This window comes from Cervus canadensis, chromosome 13 (assembly GCF_019320065.1).
Source record: "Cervus canadensis isolate Bull #8, Minnesota chromosome 13, ASM1932006v1, whole genome shotgun sequence".
In the NCBI taxonomy this organism is placed as follows: Eukaryota; Metazoa; Chordata; class Mammalia; order Artiodactyla; family Cervidae; genus Cervus; species Cervus canadensis.
In genome coordinates this window covers 69,961,274-69,982,588 of record NC_057398.1, presented here as the reverse complement: position 1 = coordinate 69,982,588, position 21,315 = coordinate 69,961,274, and positions in this window count along the sequence as shown.

Genomic DNA, 21,315 nt, shown 5'->3' with positions numbered 1-21,315 from the left:
TTTTAAGGTGGTAGGGGATTTTCCCAATAACTTTTGGGAAGTTGATTCCGTATTTCACAATGAAGTCATCAGTGAATATTGCCCACCTTGACATTCACTCTCCCAGCTCTTTTACACTTTTATATAAGTCCAACATCAGATGTATGTTGAACTCCTTTATATATGTAATACTGCAAATGGCTCTGTGTTCCTGGCAAGTCCCAGATCGATTAAAGGGATACTTACTGGAAGGGTGGTTATGTCAAAATATATGTCCCACGTTAGCTTAATTATTACAAATTGCTAGACTTGTTACTTGGATGGCACAGGAGATACTACTGTCAGAAACGATTAGGACTTTTGAACTGTGGTGTTGGAGAAGATTCTTGAGAATCCCTTGGACTGCAAGGAGATCAAATGAGTCAATCCTAAAGGAAATCACTCCTGAATATTCTTTGGAAGGACTGATGCTGAAGCCGAAGCTCCTGTACTTTGGCCACCTGATGCGAAGAACTGACTCATTTGAAAAGACCCTGATGCTGGGAGAGATTGAAGGCAGATGAAGAAGGGGAGAGCAGAGGGTGAGATGGTCTGATGGCATCACCGACTCAATGGACATGAATTTGAACAAGCTCCAGGAGTTGGTGATGGACAGGGAAGCCTGGCATGCTGCAGTCCATGGGGTCACAAAGAGTCAGACATGACTGAGTGACTGAACTGAACTGACTTGGCTTTAAACTAAAACAAACTATCAAAACCACTAAAAACATACTTATTTGTTCAAGTTTGATCATGTGGAATATATGGAAGTTTCAAGGAAAGCTAAATTACTGGCAGGGACATAGAATCAATTTCTTAAAAGAAGGAAATCCTCCCATGGAAGATAGTTAAACAAACAAACTCATGGTCATTATAACAACACACTTTCTTCTTAAGTAACACGAGGGAGAGGAAAGCACAGTGGTTAAGAGCATATGTACTCTGTAACCAAATGGACAGTTTGATTTTTTTCTTCATACTAATCTAGTATTTTTCTTAACCTTTGTACATTAGTTTCTTCATCTGTAAATTGGGGTAAATAATAGTATTTACCTCATAGAGTTGTTGTAAAAAATGAAAAGAATTTACAAGCATACCTTTTATTTTATCATATTTTGCTTTACTGTGCTTCACAGTAAAGCATTTTTTTTTTCCTGCAAATTGAGGGTTTGTGGCAACTCTGAGTCCAGCAAGTCTATGGGTGCCGTTTTTCCAATAGCTGTTGCTCACTTTGTATTTTTGTCACATTTTTATAATTCTAGCAATATTTCAAATTTTTTAATTATTATCTATGAGCAATGATCTTTGATGTTACTGTTACATAAAGATTACCACTCACTGCAGGCTCAGATAACAGTTAGCATTTTTAGCAATAAAGTACTTTTTAATTAAGGTATATACATTCTTGCTTTCTTGGTGACTCAGTGATAAAGAACTTGCCTGTCAATGCAGCAGACTGGGGTTCAATCCCTGGGTTGGGAAAAATCCACTGGAGGAAGAAATGGCAACTCACTCTAGTATTCTTGCCTGAGAAATCTCATGGACAGAGGAACCTGGCAGGCTACAGTCCATGGGGTCACAAAAGGGTGGGACATGACTAATCAACTGAATAACATGTAAATTGTTTATACATAATGCTATTGTACACTTGATGGACTACATTAGTAGTATAAACATAACTTTTATGTGCACTGGGAAATAAAAAAAAAATGATGTGAGTACTTTATTACAACATTGGATTTTTGTAATGGTTTGGAATCAAACCTGCAATATTTATGAGCTGTGCCTGTACATAGTGATATACTGAAAATAGTACTTGGGGGCACAGGAAGAGCACAATAAGTTCTGCACAAAAACTAGGATTTTTAATTAAAACCTTTTTCAATCTACAGTCTAAAGTTTTATTTAACTTACTCATGATCAACAAACACAGTTATGAAATTATTGCAGTAATATATGACCTTTTATTAGGAGGGAATAGTCAATACATAAGGTAGATCTTGATTTAGACATTTAGAACAGATAGTATTGATTTATAGAATATCTGGGTTTCCTGTGACACTTTTAATAATTAAACTGAGAGAGTTAATTCTTAGGTAGGGTGATAAGAAGTCCAGGTTCCCCAGGGTTCTCAAGGAGGAGAAAAGGAGAAGGTTTTGTTTTTTGTTTTTTTTGTTTTTTCTTTTCCTATATTCCTTAGTCTTAGTCACATAACACTTTTTTTTTTTTTCTTTTTAAGCTGAGAGCTAATGATTACACAACAGAACAACTCATCTTGCTCAAGGATATGGTTTTCCTTAAAATCTGTACCAATGATTATATAACAACAATATATCCTTCTCAAGGACATGTTTCTCCTTCTTAAGAGCCTTCTGACTGATACTGTCATCTTAAAGTGTGTGTTGTGGGAGTGGGTCTGGTAAAATCTTTCTATTGTTAGCTCTAACCCTGTTATTAAAATGTAAATTGTGAGAGTGGGTCTGGTAAGACCTTTACAACCTTGAGACATTCTTTTGATTTATTGTTAATAACCTACTGAAAAGGTATACAGCTCCCTCACTAAGACTAGGGAGTAGGGTACTCTGTCCCCCTTCTGATGTCTATGTCAGAAACTTTCTCTGTCTCTTTTTATACCTTAATAAAACTCTGCTGCACAAAGCTCTTGAGTGATCAAGCCTGGGCCCTGGTCACAAAGCCAAATCTTTAGAAATCAGGAATCGGACACTGTAAGTTATCAACCGTAGCCCACCCCACCTTCTACACCTCCACTGGATTCACATATTATTAAAAATTAAATACATTCTAGCTAGCTGGAAACATTCTGCAGATACCTGGGGCCCTAAAATCCATAAGTCACATCTCAGCTGCAGCAACCTCTGACATTTTGTGTACATCATTGTCTAGTCTAGGATTTAGCAATTTTTCTCTTTTTTTAAAATTTGTATTACCTGATGTTTAAGCAAGAGAGGAAACACGAATGGAAAAATGTAACTGAAGTGACCTTCATATCTCTTCTGCTGCTGCTAGGCTTTGCTAAATTTAAACTTGCATGGACAGTGCAAAATGCATCACAGTCTAGCCCTCTGGTTGCTGACATGTGTTTTTGACTTTAATTTTAAAATATGTCATAATTTCAAAAAATGTGAAAATAGAACATAATATCTTAGAATGAAAAAGGACAATGATTTCACAATAATCTTATATGACTTCATAAATTACTGAAGTAAGAATTATTTGGCAGAGGACAAAACAGTGAATTGTGAGGATGAACTTGGAATATGTTCTCATTCTACAGTATTGTCTCCTAAGGGCAGGACCTCCAAATATCACATTTTAAATTTAGAGTGTCAACGCAGGAATTTTGAAGGGACACTGACATTCAATCTGTGGCATGCCTGTATATGTATGAATTATCACAAGGTCTATAGAATGTATTTTATATATTTTTATATAAAAAAGCACTCCACCAACTAAGAATGGCCATGTACCACCACCCATGGGCCCGAGAAAGTGCTATTAATTTGTCAAGCCTGTGAATGTCTGGGCCACCTGAGGTTTCCCATTTCGAGTCAAATTAAGCTACAGGCTCCACTCTGGGTGTATTCCTGCCTGGGAAATCCCAGGGACAGAGGAGCCTGGCTAGCTGGAGTCCATGGGGCTGAACAGAATCAGAAACAACTGATCAACTAAGCACATGCATAAAAAATAAACAGTTCTAAAAATTATGTTGTGATAAAAGTACAAAATCAAAGTTTGGATGTTTGTAAGTTGGCCCACAATGTGGACCTTAAGTCCTATAGACCAAATGCTTATTACCCTTCTAAGTTCCTATGTTAAAACCCTAATGTTCAATTAGGATTGGATTAAATTATTAGCTCCTCATGGCACAATCAATGCAACTGCAAAAACAGGAAGAGAAAAGAAGTCTCTCTGTGAGGACACAGGAAAAGGACAGCTGTCTACAAACCAGGACGAAAGGCCACACCAGATTCTGACCACGTGGGGACCTTGATCTCAGACTTCTCAGCCTTCAGACTGTGAGAATACTTTTCTTTTGTTTCAGCCACTGAGTCTATGGTTTCCTATAACAGATCAAACCAAGACATCAAGTAACAATAAACACACAGAATCTTAAATCAGACCTAAAACTTTAGCCATATAACCTGAGAGTGAAAATTATTAGTCACTCAGTCATGTCTCTTGTTACCCTGTGGACCCGCTAGGGTCCTCTGTCCACGGAATTATCCAGGCAAGAATACTGAAGTGCATTGCCATTCCCTTCTCCAGGGGATCTTCCTGACCCAGGGATCAAACCCCGGTCTGCACTGAAGGCAGATTCTTTATTGTTTGAGCCACCAGGAAAATCTGAGAGTGGTCCTCTCTATAAGGCTTGTGCTGGCCACATTTCATAATGTATTCTCAAGTAATCTTGGACATCACATTTTAAATTATGCTTCAAATATTGCATTTTTATATTTTCTTAATATGTGATCAGTCAGTAACTTTTCTTATCTTTCCATGAATCTTAAAAGAAGTTTCTGAAATAGCTTTTTTACAATTAATTCTTATGGAGTTCATTAGGTAGGAATTTGTTACATTATCCCTTGTTTAGATTTTTTTGATGTGGGCCATTTTTTAAATGTCTGTTGAACTTATTACAATGTTGTTTTTGTTGGTTATTTTATGTTTTTTATTTTGGCCACGAGCTATACAATATCTTAGCTCCCTGACCAGAGATCAGACTGTAACCCCCGGCATTGAAAGGCAAAGTCTTAACCACTGGAATGCCAGGGAGGTCCCACCATATCCATTTTTAGAGTTCATGTTTAAGACATGTTTTTTTCTTTCATACAACCATTTTCTCCAAGCAAATAGCACATTTTACAGGAACACTGGAGTGCTTTTACACTTTTAGTTAATGAAATCAAAGAAACATAAAAAGAAGCTTAACAAGAAAGAGCACAGAATAAACACTCATCTATGAGAAGACTTGACAGAATGGGCAGTAATCAGTAGCACACTGCCCATGGGTTATTTTAATGTTCTTGGCTCTGTCAGTGCTTACAAAAGCAAAATTATTTTGTTCTCTAAACAGAATTTTGGTCTAATGTTGCCGATTCACCAAGAGTTGCAGAGGCACACCAAGAATGTGGCATTCACCGAGAGCTGTGATTCTTCCCAACAACTCTGGGTTGAATGCTTCTGGAATACAAAGCGAAGTTTCACAAAACTGACACTTCTGTTCTAATAATGCTTAATTATTGGGTATAATTTTGCAAAAGGGGGGAAACACTATTCTGAGAATGATAGTGTTGTTTAGTGGAAAAAGGAGATGATTTATCTTTTCAATGGACTTTTTCTAAAAGCAGTTCTATTTGTGGAAGCAGTAGCTTGTGCCAGCTCATCACATGGCTTAGTTAGAAATCTTTACCATGGTTTTTGTCTCTTAGTCTTCACAAGAAATACTACCATTAGTTACTAAAGTCATATCCTATGCATTTAGGTTACCACATAAATTGATTTTTTTTGAGGTGAGTTAATGTTTTTATCACTAATAATATCTTTAAATTTTCTTGGAAAAAATATAGCTATTATGGTATTTATAACATTACTGTTAGAGTTTACCATCATAATGAATTTCCCAAATAAACCTCTCCAAAAAAATGTTTCCTGAGTTTTAAATAAAAGCAATTTTAAAAGCAACATCAATTCTGTAATAAAACTCTTAAAAAGATTACAGTGTAAAATTGAAACTGTGAGCTTCTAAAAGCAATGTATATCCTTCATAATAAGAGTAACCACAAAAATAGAGTCACTTAATTATTTCAAGGACATGTTCACTGAAAGTAACATAACCCATAATAAAGTACTATATATTTAAATGCCGTCATTATTCAGACATGTACATTTACACAGATGCTGATACATATATATTTTATACATGTATATATATATATACATATATATATAAATAACACAGAAATTTTAATTAAGAACATATTAATGAGAGACTATGACCATTAATTTCCACTGCTTCTAAGTCCTTCATCACCACCCCTCTTCCATTACTTCTGCCCTCTTATTGCTACCTCTTCAGTGTTCATCAGTGTCTACCGTGGGAGGATAACAGATACACATAAGCTTCAATGTGTCCCATACGTGAGCACAAATTATAGTTATTAATTTGAAAATGGGAATGATTTAATGGTAAAAATGAACCATTGATATATGTGTGTATATATACACAACCATGTGTTTATACATATATATATATATATATATATATATATATATAAAATAGTCCACTTTGCATCAAAATGAGCAATCAAGGGATTGAAAATAGGCTATTTTGATAGTGTATGAAAAAATAATAAATAAAAATTTACTAACTATAAGTCAGCACTGCAATAAAGGTTAGTTTCCATGCAAGAAGAATGTCATTGCTGTAACAATATTATTTAACAAATCAGATATGAGTATGAAAAGGAAGAAATGTTTTTTAAGGATCCTTACCTGAAAGCTGTAGAAATAGCAAAATGAGTTGCTAAAAGTTCCTACTCCTTTTTCTTAGTAGATCACTATAAGGCTACTACAAAGTAGTGATGGGGATGATCCATTTAAAATCATTATCCCTTCAAATTACTTCCTGAGAATTTTGAAGTTCTTACCTGAATTTAAAGAAATCCAAATCTGTTACTTACAGGAGACAGAAGTCACTATCATTATATCAATATCCAAAGCTTCAATTCTATGTCAAATGTTCAGCAAAGAAATTGCTACTTATTTATTTTAAAGTAAAATCAAGTATTTGAAACAGACACAAGACACTTTAAAAAGCTTATTGTTTACTCACTTTTAAAATTAGAATTAGGATTTCGAGGCTTTGATTACTTTAATAGAGTTTTATAAGATCTATGATAGTATAATAAAAAATAACACTGAATTGAGAATGAAGAGGAATCTGTCCACTATTTATTAATCACACTCATTTCTGAAATTCATGTGCCTCTTCTTTAAAATAGTTACATTAGATTTAATGATTCCCAGAAATATTTATATAAATGGTTATCATAGTAATTGGAAAGTGTCCAATTCCTTCCTTTGCACCTGAACAAAGAGTGTTTTGGAGACTGATAAAGCTTTAGGAGATTAAGAAACAATTTTGGAATATACTTGAGTCTATCAACAGTAGGAGATTTTGAAGAGAAAAAAAAAGTTACATCCAGGCTTCACAGCTTTGTTTGGTTATTTTTATTTAATTAATTTCTCCTTTCAAATACTGAAGTAAGAAACCAGGATGATACAGCTATTGTGATTCCCTGATGAACTATTAAAGAAATTCAGCTAGTGAGCTAACAAAATTTAAGTGACAGTAACTTCATTTAAAACTACATATTCCATATATATGCGTTAGTATACTGTATTGGTCTTTATCTTTCTGGCTTACTTCACTCTGTACAATGTATGACAAAAACCACTACAATATTGTAAAGTAATTAGCCTCCAACTAATAAAAATAAATTAAAAAAAATTTTTTTAAATTAAAAAAAAGCAAAAACAAAACAACAACAACAAACAAACCTACATATTTCCACTCCTGAAAACTGGTCTGAGTTAACATTTCCTGAAGGGTATCTATTAAATTTTAACCATTTATTTTAGAGTATTGTGCACTAATTCAAATAATTTAGAACCAGGATATTCTTTCACAATTTGGAAAATTATATAGGATTATCAATGAACCCTGGCTTTATTAAGTGTTCTTTTCATTATACTTATTTTGTTAAAATGTGTATTCTACTGAAAAGTCTCATAATAAATACCACAATTTCATTGGCCCTTTAAGGATCTGTGTACTATTCAAATATTTAGTAGTTCATTCATTCTTACATTCAATGAATATCCACTGAGCACTTGTCATGTTTCAGGCAGCATTCAAGCCATTCTGGACACAGCAGTGAACAGGAGCTTATGTTCTGGTTGAAAAGACAGACAATGGACAACCTCATTAGGGAAAATAATGTGACATGATAAAAATGATTGGTGGAAAGGAGGAAATAAAGTCAGAACAGAAGTATCAGGGATGGTACAGTTTTAGGTAGGTGATTAGAAAAGGATTTAGTGAGAAATTGACATTTAATAAAGCAAGGAAGATCTATCTATCTATATTTCAAAAAGAAAGAGCTCTGTGAGCAGATACATCCACAATGCCAGGTCTGAGCAGAAGTGAGCCTGCCCTCCTGGAGAAGATAATAGCAGCACGGTTGACAGATTGAGGAAATGGCAGGTGTAGAAGATGAGGACAAAAAATTAAGTGTGTATGGACAGACAGCTTGCTGCAGAGTTATTCAAAGTGATTCATGAATTTGTGTCAAAATAAATATACACACTGAAAGTGTTAAAGAAATGCTTTTCCTTCAAAGATCTGATTTTTGTTTTTTTAATTTACGACAGTATTGGTTCATGCAAACATGGGGAGGATGGTTCTTTGCTCCACAGATAGTTGGAAAAGAACTAATTTGGAGACTTTTTTTTCCCCTGAATAAGATAGGGAGGAATTGGTGTTTAAGGAGAAGAGAGAAAGGACGTAAATTACTTTTACTTATTTGAAGGTCACTCTGGCATCTGTGTTGGGATATGAGTAAAGAAGGGACAGGGGCTTGAAGTTGGGCATGAGTTAGGTGGCTCTAGAATAGACAGGTAAGGGAAGATGGTGACCCAGGCCAGAGTGACTGCAATGGGCATAATAAGTTATACTAAGGTCTGGATCTATTTTTGAAGATATAGAAAAGAAAAAAAAAGTTGGACGATTGCATATGAGATGTGAGATAAAGAGAAGAATCAATGGTGACTCAAAGTTCTGGTCTGAGCATGTAGAAGAAATTGCCACTTACTCAAATAATGTAGTTTGTAGGGGGAGGGATAGTCATGGCTAGAGAAGGAGAAATAGAATGATAATCAGGAAGTCAGCTTGGGGTATGTTCATTTTGAGAAACCTATCATACAGCCAAGAGAAGAATGTCATACAGGAACTGACATAAATGATCATATACAATTTTATTATTTTTTATAATAGGTCCCTGTTGGTTATCTATTTTAATTATAGTAGTTTGTATACATCAATCTCAAACTTTCTAACTATCCCTCCCCCCTCTACACTTCCCTTTCTGGTAATCATAAGTTCATTCTTTAAGTCTATGAGTCTGTTTTGTTTTGTAAATAAGTTCATTTATATCATTTTTTAAGATTCCACATATAAGCAATGTCACATGACATTTGTCTCTCTCTGGCTGACTTACTTCAGTTAGTGTGATAATCTCTAGTTCCATATAGGGGTCCATTTAGGTCCATATATGATGCTGCATATGGCATTTATTTCATTATTTTTAATGACTGAGTAATATTCCACTGTGTGTGCATATATATACATACCACATCTTTTCTTCCATTCATCTGTCAGTGGGCACTAGGTTGCTTCCATATATGGGCTACAGGAATCAGTGCTGCAGTGAGATTGGGGCTCATGTGTCTTTTGAAACCATGTTTTTCTCCAGGAATATGCCCAGGAGTGGGATTGCAGGGATCATAAGGTAGTTCTATTTTTAGTTTTTTAAGGAACTTCCATACTGCTTTCCATAGTGGTTGCACCTTTTTACATTCCCATCCACAATGCAGGAGGGTTCCTTTTTCTCCATACCCACTTCAGCATTTATTGTTTATGGATTTTTTGATGATGGTCATTCTAACCAGTATGAGGTGAGACCTCACTGTAATTTTGATTTGCATTCCTCTAATAGTTACTGATGTTGAGCATCTACTCATGTGCCTGTTGGCTGTCTGTATGTCTTCTTTGGAGAAATGTCTTCTGCTCATCTTTTGATTGGGTTGTTTGTTTTTGGATGTTGAAATGCATGAGCTATTTGTAAATTTTGGAAACTAATCCCTTGTCAGGAATTGACTGTAAGAAAGAAGGAAAGTAAAGAAAGTGCTGAAATTTATGTTTAGCAATGAAAGCATTCAGAATGTGAAAACAAGTTAAAATTATAATTTCAAACAAACAAAATTGTTTATATATTTCTTATGTCCCATACCCTGTGCCAGTCTTAAATGCTGTAACAAACATTTTCAGATTTGTCTTGTACAGTAGTTCTTCCAAAGAAAACATTTTTTTTCTCCCTTATTTTTTTTGGTACAGGAGACTGGTACTCAGAAGCTTAAACATTTTGTCAAAGAGAACATGTATTAATTAATTAATAAATGACAAACAAATTCAGCAGATAATTAGAATATATTAAGTCCTTATTAAATAACCACTAAAAGCTACCCTTATTATTCCACTTCAGAGAATAAAAATTAGAACCAATATGTTAAGTATCTTGCTTAAGCTCTCACAGTAGGGAACTGGTGGAAACACAATTTCAATACTGTTGGCTAGACACACAGAGACCAAGACAATAAATAATTATTATCAACTGCTTCCTCTAAATGAGCAAGTATTCATAATGCAATATTGTGCTGGCCAAAAATTTCATTCAGGTTTTGGCCAACCCAATACTTTCCATTCTAGAATTCATGTATTTTCCATTATTCAATATGTTTTCTTTTGTTTCTTGAAACTTGAACAAGAATCAGAATCATCTGGAGAGTTTATTACATACAGATTCTTAGATCCTGTCCCCAGAAGTTCTGATTCAGTTTGTCTTGGTGGTGGTTCAGTAATTTCTATTTCTAACAAACTCCCTGAAAATGCTGACTATGACACCTCTGTTTTAGAAAATGTATTTCAAGAACCATTGCTCTACTGTACTGTATGGAATATTTACATATAATATTGTGAATTGATGCTTTTGAATTGTGGTGCTGGAGAACACTCTTGAGAGTCTCTTGGGCATCAAGGAGGTCAAAACCAGTCAATCCTAAAGGAAATCAACCCTGAACATTCATTGGAAGGACTGAAGCTGAATTTCCAATACTTTGTCTACCTGATGTGAAGAACAGACTCATTGGAAAAGGCTGTGATCCTGGGAAAGACTGAAGACAGGAGAAGGGGATGACAGAGGATAAGATAGTTGGATGGCATCACTGACTCAATGGACATGAGTTTGAGCAAGCAACTGAAGAACAACAAGTTTTTCTTGCAAAGGTTGTAAATACTTAACCTGGCAATTGCCACAATTTCCTTCAGAGCCACTGTTCTGGGAGCATACAACCATTACAGATTTGTGACCATGTGATTTAAATTTAAGGATATATTTGGTGTTTTTTGCCTTTCAAATGCAATTTGTTTACATATTGGGCAACACAGATTCTATCTCTGCATAGAAACACAGAAACCTCTATTTTCAGCTCTGCTTCATAAGTGTAGAAATTGTGTTTCTCTTTTCCAAATAAGTATTCATATTGATTTTCAGAACAATTTTTAAAGAAATTTTACTGCTTAATGTTGCTGCTCATCTTGATCATAGCTGTTTTTAAATTCTTCAGTTACACACATCACAAAATATGTTAAAACAAAGCCAACAGACAAATACTCACATAATTATTTGTACCATATACTACCCACAAAACATTGTGTGTCTAACACTATTGCATACAAAACATAATAAGATGGGGTCCATTTAAAGATCCTGTGGTAGATAAATGAACTCACATTCACAATGAGGAAAACAGAATACCATCAATTTACTATGCTAAACTAGAGAAGCAACATTTGAACTCAAACACTGAAAAGAAGTGAGTATGTTCAGAATATTGGATCTTTTCCCATATGTTATCCTTAAAATGGGTTTTATTACCATGCCAATATGTAAATTACCTTCATTAAAATTATGAATTTAACCTTACGGAAACCACCAGCAGTGTAACATTCCTGACCTCTGAAAAGTTATGGCATATTTTAGCTGAATTTTGAAGAACTCAGCTTATGTAGGAAATAACCCTTGCCAGCAATGCACTGATTTCTATGCTATTATTGTTTTCCCTTACCTCTTTAATAATTCATCACTTTCTTGTGCTATAACCTCCCCCAAATAATCACTTGAGAATTTTAAACATATATTTCTCCAATATCTATTCTTTTCTTTATGCTTAGACAAATTTTAACCTTAAAGTTTGTTTAAAGAATATTTTGCTTATATTTATAAAAAAAAAAAAGACATCAAAACCTTGAAACTGACATCATTTATGTTTTGCTTTGCTCTATTAGTTATATTCTTTGTTAACCTACCAGTGATGTAGATGGCAGAATTGATGGTGTAATCCAACTGTGTTTTTTTCTGAATCAAATATATCTTAGTGTAACTTAAAAATTATCTTATGAATATACAAAATTATAGCCCCATAATAAGCAAATGCACAGATAAATTCTGAATTTATTATAAAATTGTTTTATAAAATACAACTTTCTGGAATTTCAGTCATATTTATTTTTTATTCCTTCAGTTGAATTATGTTGACTTATACTTTATTTGAAAGAAAACAGAAGTCAAGCATAAAGTGTAGTCTGTGTTTTCTCAACTAGGGCTTACTCACCTTCTTTCCCTTTTCTAATGGTACCAAGGGTCTCCTTTATATAGCAATTTCCCTTTATTTTTTTATTTGTAAACATTTTATATTGAAGTATATTTGATGTACAATTTTGTGTTAGTTTCAGCAAGGTGATTTAGGTGTGTGGGTGTGTGTGTATACATATATACCTCAGCTTTCTTCACAGTCCAACTCTCACATCCATACGTAACCACTGGAAAAACCATAGCCTTGACCAGACGGACCTTTGTTGGCAAAGTAATGTCTCTGCTTTTTAATATGCTATCTAGGTTGGTCATAACTTTCCTTCCAAGGAGAGCGCCGAAAAATTGATGCTTTTGAACTGTGGTGTTGGAGAAGACTCTTGAGAGTCCCTTGGACTGCAAGGAGATCCAACCAGTCCATACTAAAGGAGATCAGTCCTGGGTGTTCATTGGAAGGACTGATGCTGAAGCTGAAACTCCAGTACTTTGGCCACTTGGTTGTGAAGAGTTGACTCATTGGAAAAGACCCTGATGCTGGGAGGGATTGGGGGCAGGAGGAGAAGGGGACGACAGAGGATGAGATGTCTAGATGGCATCACCAACTCAACGGGCATGAGTTTGAGTAAACTCCGGGAGTTGGTGATGGACAGGGAGGCCTGGCGTGCTATGATTCATGGGGTCGCCAAGAGTCGGACACGACTGAGCGACTGAACTGAACTGACTGATACCTACATAGGGTGCATGTGCATGTACATATATCTATTCTTCTTCAGAGTCTTTTTCTATAAAGGCTATTATGGAATACTGAGTAGAGTTCTCTGAACTATACAGTAGATCCTTGTTGGTTATCTATCTATATGTACAGTAGTGTGTGATCTCCAAGGGATCTTCCCAACCCAAGAATCGAACCCAGGTCTCCTGCATTGCAGGCAGACTCTTTACCAACTGAACTAGTATGTATACGTTAATCCCAATCTTCTAATGTATCTCTTCCCAGCAGCTTTCCCCTTTGGTAACCATAAATTTGTTTTCTATGTTTGTGAGTCTTGTTTCTGTTTTGTAAGTACATTAATTTGTATCATTCTTTAGATTCCACATATAAATGATATCATGATATTTGTCTTCCTCTGTTTGACTTATTTCACTTAGTATGATTACCTCTATCTAGGTCCATCTGTGTTGCTGCAAATGACATTATTATTCCATCATATATATGTACCACATCTTCTGTATTCATTTCTCTGTCAATGGATATTTAGGTAGTTTTCATGTCTTGATAATTGTAAGTAAAGCTGCTGTGAATATTGGGCTGCAATATCTTTTCAAAGTATTGTTTTCTCCAGATATATGCCTAGGAGTGAGATTGCTGGGTCACATGGTAACTCTATTTTTAGTTTTTTAAGGAACCTCCACACTATTCTCCATAGTGGCTGCACCAAGTTACATTTCCAAGTCCACTTTATATCACCACTGCACTTGATTTTTTTTTTGTTGTTGTTGTTGTTGTTGTTGTTGGAAGATGCCATGAAGAGCATATCTTTTCCTCTGGCATCCATGAGTGTTCCAATAATCAAATCCAAACTGATACTATACATTCCCACACAGGCCCTGAAGACTGGCTGTGTGTGATCAAGGTCAGGGCTGGAAATCCCAGGACACATTCCCTGTGGACATTTCCTATGGCACAGGATCAGCCAAAGCCAGTTTTCTAACAGCAGGACAGAAGTGGAGAAACATGGCTGAGAGTAGGACTCAGTGATATTTAATACCAATTACAGAAAACTTTGATTGAAATGCATCTATAGTGTAATCCACTTATTGCTTACATCAGTTAAAATTGTACCTTCTGTTGCTTTCAAACCAAAATGTACTGTTTTACATAAAATTTTTAGCAGGGAATACAATCAGTAGGAAAAGCGATCGATAGGTCCTGAAGTGTAAGATAAGCTGAGTCAAGGAGGCAGAACAGGAAATGATGGCATCATGTGATAGGAGCTGTGGATGGATATCCTGTGCTTTTTCTACAGTGATGAGATGTTTGCTGACACTGTGACCTGTTTTATATTGAGACTCAGATTATTTACCTGAAATATGTAGCATTAGGAGCTTGAAAGTGAAAGTGAAGTCCCTCACTCGTGTCCGACTCTTCACGTCTCCATGGACTGTAGCCTACCAGGCTCCTCCATCCATGGGATTTTCCAGGCAAGAGTACTAGAGTGGGTTGCCATTGCCTTCTCCAGAGGATCTTCCCAACCCAGGGATCAAACCCAGGTCTCCCACATTGTAAGCAGATGCTTTACCATCTGAGCCACCAGGGAAGTCAAGAGCTTAGAAGGACAAAAATAACAAAAATAGTAGTGGGCCTAATGCATATTGGGTATTTCATAAAGTCACTGGTGATAATCAAAGAAAGAGATGAACTAAAGTAAGGGGTTTGAAAGCTGAAAGGAAAGAAATTGCACACTTTCTAAGAAGAGCCTTTTCTCTTTGTGGACTGAAGTTCCAAATGGACCAATCATAATCTGGAGATTGAGACATCTAGAAGAGTAAAATGATTTGCCCCATGTGGAGGTTTGCATTACAGAAATATCGAGACAGGATTGAGTTGGACAAAAGACTTCTTAATCCAGATAAGGTCTTTCTCAGATATAGTGGGTTAAGTATTTAATGGGAATCATATGTGGGAGGGAATGCTGGAGTGCTAGTTATAGAAAGAAGAGATGAGAGATACTGATACCTTTGAAATAGCAGTTGATTTAGAGCTAGACCTACAATACAAATCTGGGGCAACTGCACCAAGGTGCTGGTTTCGCATTGCTTGTCTGGAAAGGTGGGGAAACTGGAGGTAGGGATTAGGGGATGTACAGAGAGAAGGACACAGAAGTACCAACATGTTAGTAAAATACTTAGCAAAATTTCTGGATCTCCAGAACTCTAGTTAATGAAGTCAACCAAAAGCAAATAAACCCTGAACCCCACCCCCACCCCCCCGCCCTCACGTATTTCAGGGTCATATGAGGTGCCGGGAAAAATTCAGTGCTGTACAACAGCTTGGGCTTGCCCAACAGAGTAGGAAACTCACAGGCAGGCATCTGACAGGAATGAGTAACAAAGGTGCCTGTGAGTGTTTGCACCCTCTGAAAGTGTTTGCACTTCCTCAGAAGGCCTACTGCAAGGTACAGTAAGTCCCCTGCATATGAACCTTCAAGTTGCAAACTTTCAAAGATGTGAACGTGTGCAGAGAAAGGATGAAACTTGACTAGAGGAAGAAGAAATAACTGAAGAACTGAAGAGGTTCACGATGCAGGAAATGGAAAGGGGATTTTCTTTATCTGAGGGGGCACTGTTAGCTGTTAAGGCATAGGACCAGAGCATAGAACGGTACATGAAGTTTGCAACAGCTGTTCAGAAAGCAGTCTGCACTATTATGTCATCTATGAAGAGGGGGAAAAAAATACTGCTACCTAGACATCACTGGATCATTTTTTCAAGAGGGTAGATAGACTAGAACCCAGCAAGGAACCAGAACCTGTGCCATCAGTGTCGGGTGTGAGTGACGTTGCAGGTTGCCCTCTGTCTCCTGTTGCTGAGGATCCTTCAGATCTACCATCTCCCACCTCCTCTCCCTCCTCCGGTCAGTAACTCTTCTTGCCAGTTCACCTGATGCAGCCCCTGCATGTCAGCAGTTGTACTGTACTACTGTACATTTCAAGGTACTCTACTATAAGATTAAATATGTTTTTCTTGATTTTTGTGTTTGTCTGTTATCTATAAGTTGTGTGAAAAATATAAAACTATTATAGTACAGTTCTATATAGCCAATTGTGTTACTTGGGTTGTTGTTCAGTCACTAAGTTGTGTCTGATACTTTCCAACCCTGGAGACTGCATCACACCAGGCTTCCCTGTCCTTCACCGTATCCCAGAGTCTGCTCAAACTCACATCCATGGAGTTGATGATGCCATCCAACTATCTCATCCTCTGTTGCTCCCTTCTCCTCCTACCCTCAATCTTTCCCAGCATTAAGGTCTTTTCCAGTGAGTCGACTCTGCATCAGGTGGCTAAATTATTGGATCTTCAGCTTCAGCTAGTTGGGTACCTAGGCTTATTTTTCTGGACTTATGAACAAATTGGACTTATGAGTAAGTTCTAGGAACAGAACTTGTGTGTAGGTAGAGGACTTACTCGGAGAAGGCAGTGGCACCCCACTCCAGTACTCTCGCCTGGAAAATCCCATGGACAGAGGGGCCTGGTAGGCTGCAGTCCATGGGGTCGCGAAGAGTTGGACATGACTGAGCAACTTCACTTTCACTTTTCACTTTTATGCTTTGGAGAAGGAAATGGCAACCCACTCCAGTGTTCTTGCCTGGAGAATCCCAGGGATGGGGTTGCACAGAGTCGGACACGACTGAAGTGACTTAGCAGCAGCAGCAGAGGACTTACTGTACAGCAATGGAAGACAACAGCCAGGAGAGATCTTCTAGAAATTAAAATTTCCTATTACCTGAGAAGTGTTGGGACTTTGAAATGTTTTTCTATACAGAAAGATATGTGGGTGACCACTTTTTCTTTTCTAGCCTTTCCTTCTCCAAATGGAGAAGCAAGGAGCCAGGTATGGAGTTGATTGCAATTCTTTTCAAAGAAGTTATAAGGGACTCAGTGTAAATGACAACGGAAAAAGAAAGCAGAAAAGGACTCTCAGATTCAGTTGTATTTTTCAAAAATAATCAGCAGTCTCCAAAAGTACTAGGGATAAAAAGGAATAAATAATGAGTTTCACAAAAGTTTTAGTTACCATACAACATTACAGAAGATCGACAAAGTTTTAAGATACAGCAGATAAAATTATGGTTAAAAAAAAAGCCATTTTGTTAAGAAAGAGACAGGAGCTCAGAGTATAAAGGTGGTACATGAAGAAGTGAAGGGGTTTAAAAGCTTAAGAAAGAGCAAGAAGAAAAGAGACAGGAATAAGGTATGAAATGGGTAGAAATGATTATGAAGGTTAGATGCACTGTCATTTGTTTAATTTCTTTGAAGAGTTCCAGATTATAATAAGATTAAAACTATTGTCTAGGGACTTCCAGCTGGCCCAAGTTGTGTCAGAATCTTTTGTGTCCCCATGGACTGTAGCCCACCAGGCTTCTCTGTCCATGCGATTTCCCTGGTAAGACTATCGGAATGGGTCTCCATTTCCTCCTCCAGGGAATGGTCCTGACCTAGGGATCAATCTGTGGTTCAATTGATCAATAGGATCAATCAAATCTATGTCTCTTGCATTGGCAGCTGAATTCTTTACCACTGAGCCACCAGTAAGGCCTTGGTTCATCAGTTAAGACTCTGCAATTTCAATGCGGGGGCTGTTGGTTCAATCCCTGGCTAGGGAATGAATACCTGACATACCATGTGGCAAGGCCAAAAAATAAAATAAAATAAATGAAGCAAAAACTAAATAAAAATTATTTTGAATAATATTTTGAATAATAACAGTATTATAGGCTTGGTGCTTCCCAGATGACTCAGTAGTAAAGAATTCACCTGCCAATGCAGGAGATGCAAGAGATGCTGTTTCAATTCCTAGGTTGGGAAGATACCCTGGAGTAGGAAATGCCAACCCACTCCAGTATTCTTGCCTGGAAAATTCCATGGACAGAGGCCTGGACAGATTCCATGGGGTCACAAATAATCATGCATGAATGAGCAATGGAGTGCATGTGCACATGCGTGCACACACACACACATGCATTATAAGCTTAAGATAGTATGCTGGTGAAGACAAATTGAAGATGCAAATGGTAGCAAAGGGATCTTGGTGACAGCACCAGACCACCCTGGACATTAGGGGCATAGCTTATAAGAAAATTAGCAAACTTCCATACATGACATAGGAGAAACAGTGCCCTCAGAGAATGCAAATTTTGGCTCAGACAAGGAGGAGGAACAGAGTCTTGGTAAAGATGGTACCTTTGATGAGGGTGGAGAAAGTTCTTTAAGATGGAACTAAACTTAGGCAGAAAGATGGAAGCTTCTAGAAAGCACAAATCATTTGGAGTGTGTGCTTCTATGAAAGAAATTTGATGAAAGAATTGTATTTAGAAATATGGCGCAGAGTAGCAGGAATGAGAAGTTCCAGTCAGACTCAGCCTGAAGAAACAACTATGAAAAATCTTAAAAATGCGTGGTTTCGTTTCTGAAGTGTTGAAACTTGCTGACAGTTCAGATATCTCAGCACTTTTAACCAGTGTGGTTCACTCGCTAGTTGAGTGGTCCTAGATGCATCTTTTAAGATCTGGGCATGGATTTTTTTCACAGGGTGCCCCAAATAACATCAACATCCTGCACTGAGACAGCAGAGCTGCTAATCCTGATGGTCTGCCCTACCAGGCTGTGTAGCATTTCTAGCCATGGATCTGGAGACCCATGGGGAAGGCAGTGTCTGGTAAGATGCCTTGTATGTGTGTGTGCTCAGTTGTGTCTATTTCTTTGCAACCCCATGGACTGCCAGTCGCCTCTATCCATGGGATTTCCCAGGCAAGAATACTGGAGTGGGTTTCCATTTACTTCTCCAGGGGATATTCCTGACCCAGGCGTTGAACTTGAATCTTTGCAGTGCAGGCAGTTTCTTTACCACTGGGTCACTGAGATGCAATAGATACTCTTGAATACAAGTTTCTAAATTGTTACATGACTTTTCATCACTTTCCTCCATCTTTAAGTGACTGTTTCTGACAACTTTGCTCAGCTTTTTGTTATTGGTGGTGGTGTTACTTATTCGGAAGAACACTTTGCTCCACTCTCCTGGAAGACCTCCTCCTGTCCCCATTAACATAGCCCTTTGTTGCATCTTCATCAGTCAACTCTTTTGGTCAGGAATTCATCCCTGGTCAAAAGCTCTGGAGTTCTGGAAGTTAACACATTTTGATAGTTAATTTCCAAAGGTTGGTGAGGTCAACTCACACTTTCTTTTATTAAATCCTCACCTCAGCAGGGTTTTGACAATGTATTGACCTTATTCCACAGCCATTAATAGCTTATGCTGCTGGTACAAGTTAAGGCACTGATCATCTTCATATAAAATCTCAGAGTTGCCTCCCGACCACCTCTGCTCCATATTGTATCCATTACACACACACAGACACACACACACACACACACACGTAAAATTTATGACACTGCTTTGCCTTCAGGGGGACTTTACTGATTTATTGATTTTTTTATTTTAAAATTTGTTATATATTTTAAAATGTTTATATTGGACTGTAGTTGATTTACAATGTTGTATTAGTTTCATTTATAGCCAAGTGATTTGGTTATACATACATCTATTCTTTTCAAATTATTTTTCCATTTAGATTATTACAGAATATTGAACAAAATTCCTTGTGCTATACAGTAGATTCTTCTTGGTTTTTAAACATTTTTTGTAGGTGTTATTAATTCCTCAGATTCTTACTCTTTTTTGTCTTCAATGATTTAGTTTTGCTTTTGTGTCTGTGTGGTACGGGGTGGGTGTTGAATTGGTGAATTGCCAAGTAGAAGAAGCAGTAGGCTATACTACTAAATGTACACTCTTCCTTATTTATTGAAAATACACTGAGTGAAATAATCAAATTTGGCTCCAATAATCAACAAAAGTACCCACTTTCAAATTTTTTCCTAATCATCCAGAAGATACAAGTAAACGTGCATTACAAATCAACTATGATAAAATCTGGAAAACATCCATACTGCATCCTTCGTCTTTCCTTGCTGGGTTTCCTGCTGCATATTTGAAACAAGAGGTCCCTAAGTGATGCATGTGGAAATTATTTTACAAAAAGGGAGCTATTTTTCTCTTGAAACATCTTCATATTCTACTCCAATAACTGCATAGATGAGCCTAACATTTTCCAGTGGGCCATCTCCAGTGGGGTTTAGATGTATGACTGCTGGACGATTAGCAGATTCTCTAGATGTCTTATGGGAAATAATGACCTAAGGGAAGGAATATGCATATTTTAGTTCAGGCAAAAAGAGAGGAGGAACTCTTTTTAAAGATGGGTGTGTTTCTTTACATTAGAACCAATTGTAAGGGGGAAAATGGAAATGGCATGCTGTTACATATTTAACAATTGACTCTCTGGTTGTGGGGATGGTACACAAGCCCTGGTTTAATAGTGTAGGAGAATCTTTGTGATGTAAATACAAGCTAACAATGTGGTGTTCTGGATTTGGAGTAGGAAAGGGTTATACTCAGTTGGTGCTCAAAGAAAAAGTTTGAGCCAACTCTAGCACACCACTGCCCATGCCTCATAAAAAAAAAAAAAAAATCCAAATTTATTTATCATAAGAAGCCCAGACAGACCAGAAGCATCATGCCAAGAGCATCCTATGGGTTAAGACTCTCATTATATTTCTCTGTTAGAAACTACCCAGCACAATTGATGAGAAGTTTGCAATTACTTATGACAAATAATTTTTTTCACTTTCCTTTCTCCTCAGTACTGTCAAGGTAAGGAGGATAGGATACACTCGAGCTGACATCTCTTTTCTTCCCATTTACAAATCTGTCTTTTCCTTTCAGACCTAGAGATAGATAAGTGTATATATACACATGTTATACAGAATTTACATATATATTTTAATCCTCAATAAAGACTTGCTTAAAGGGAGTTTTCTCTTTAAAATTGAGATGCCTGTATTTCTGCATATATTGCTTGAATTGTTATATTACTCTTTATTTTATTTTAGCCTCACAATTTTCTTATGAAATTCAATAGCTACTAGGAAACCAGAACTGTCTGTTTTTACA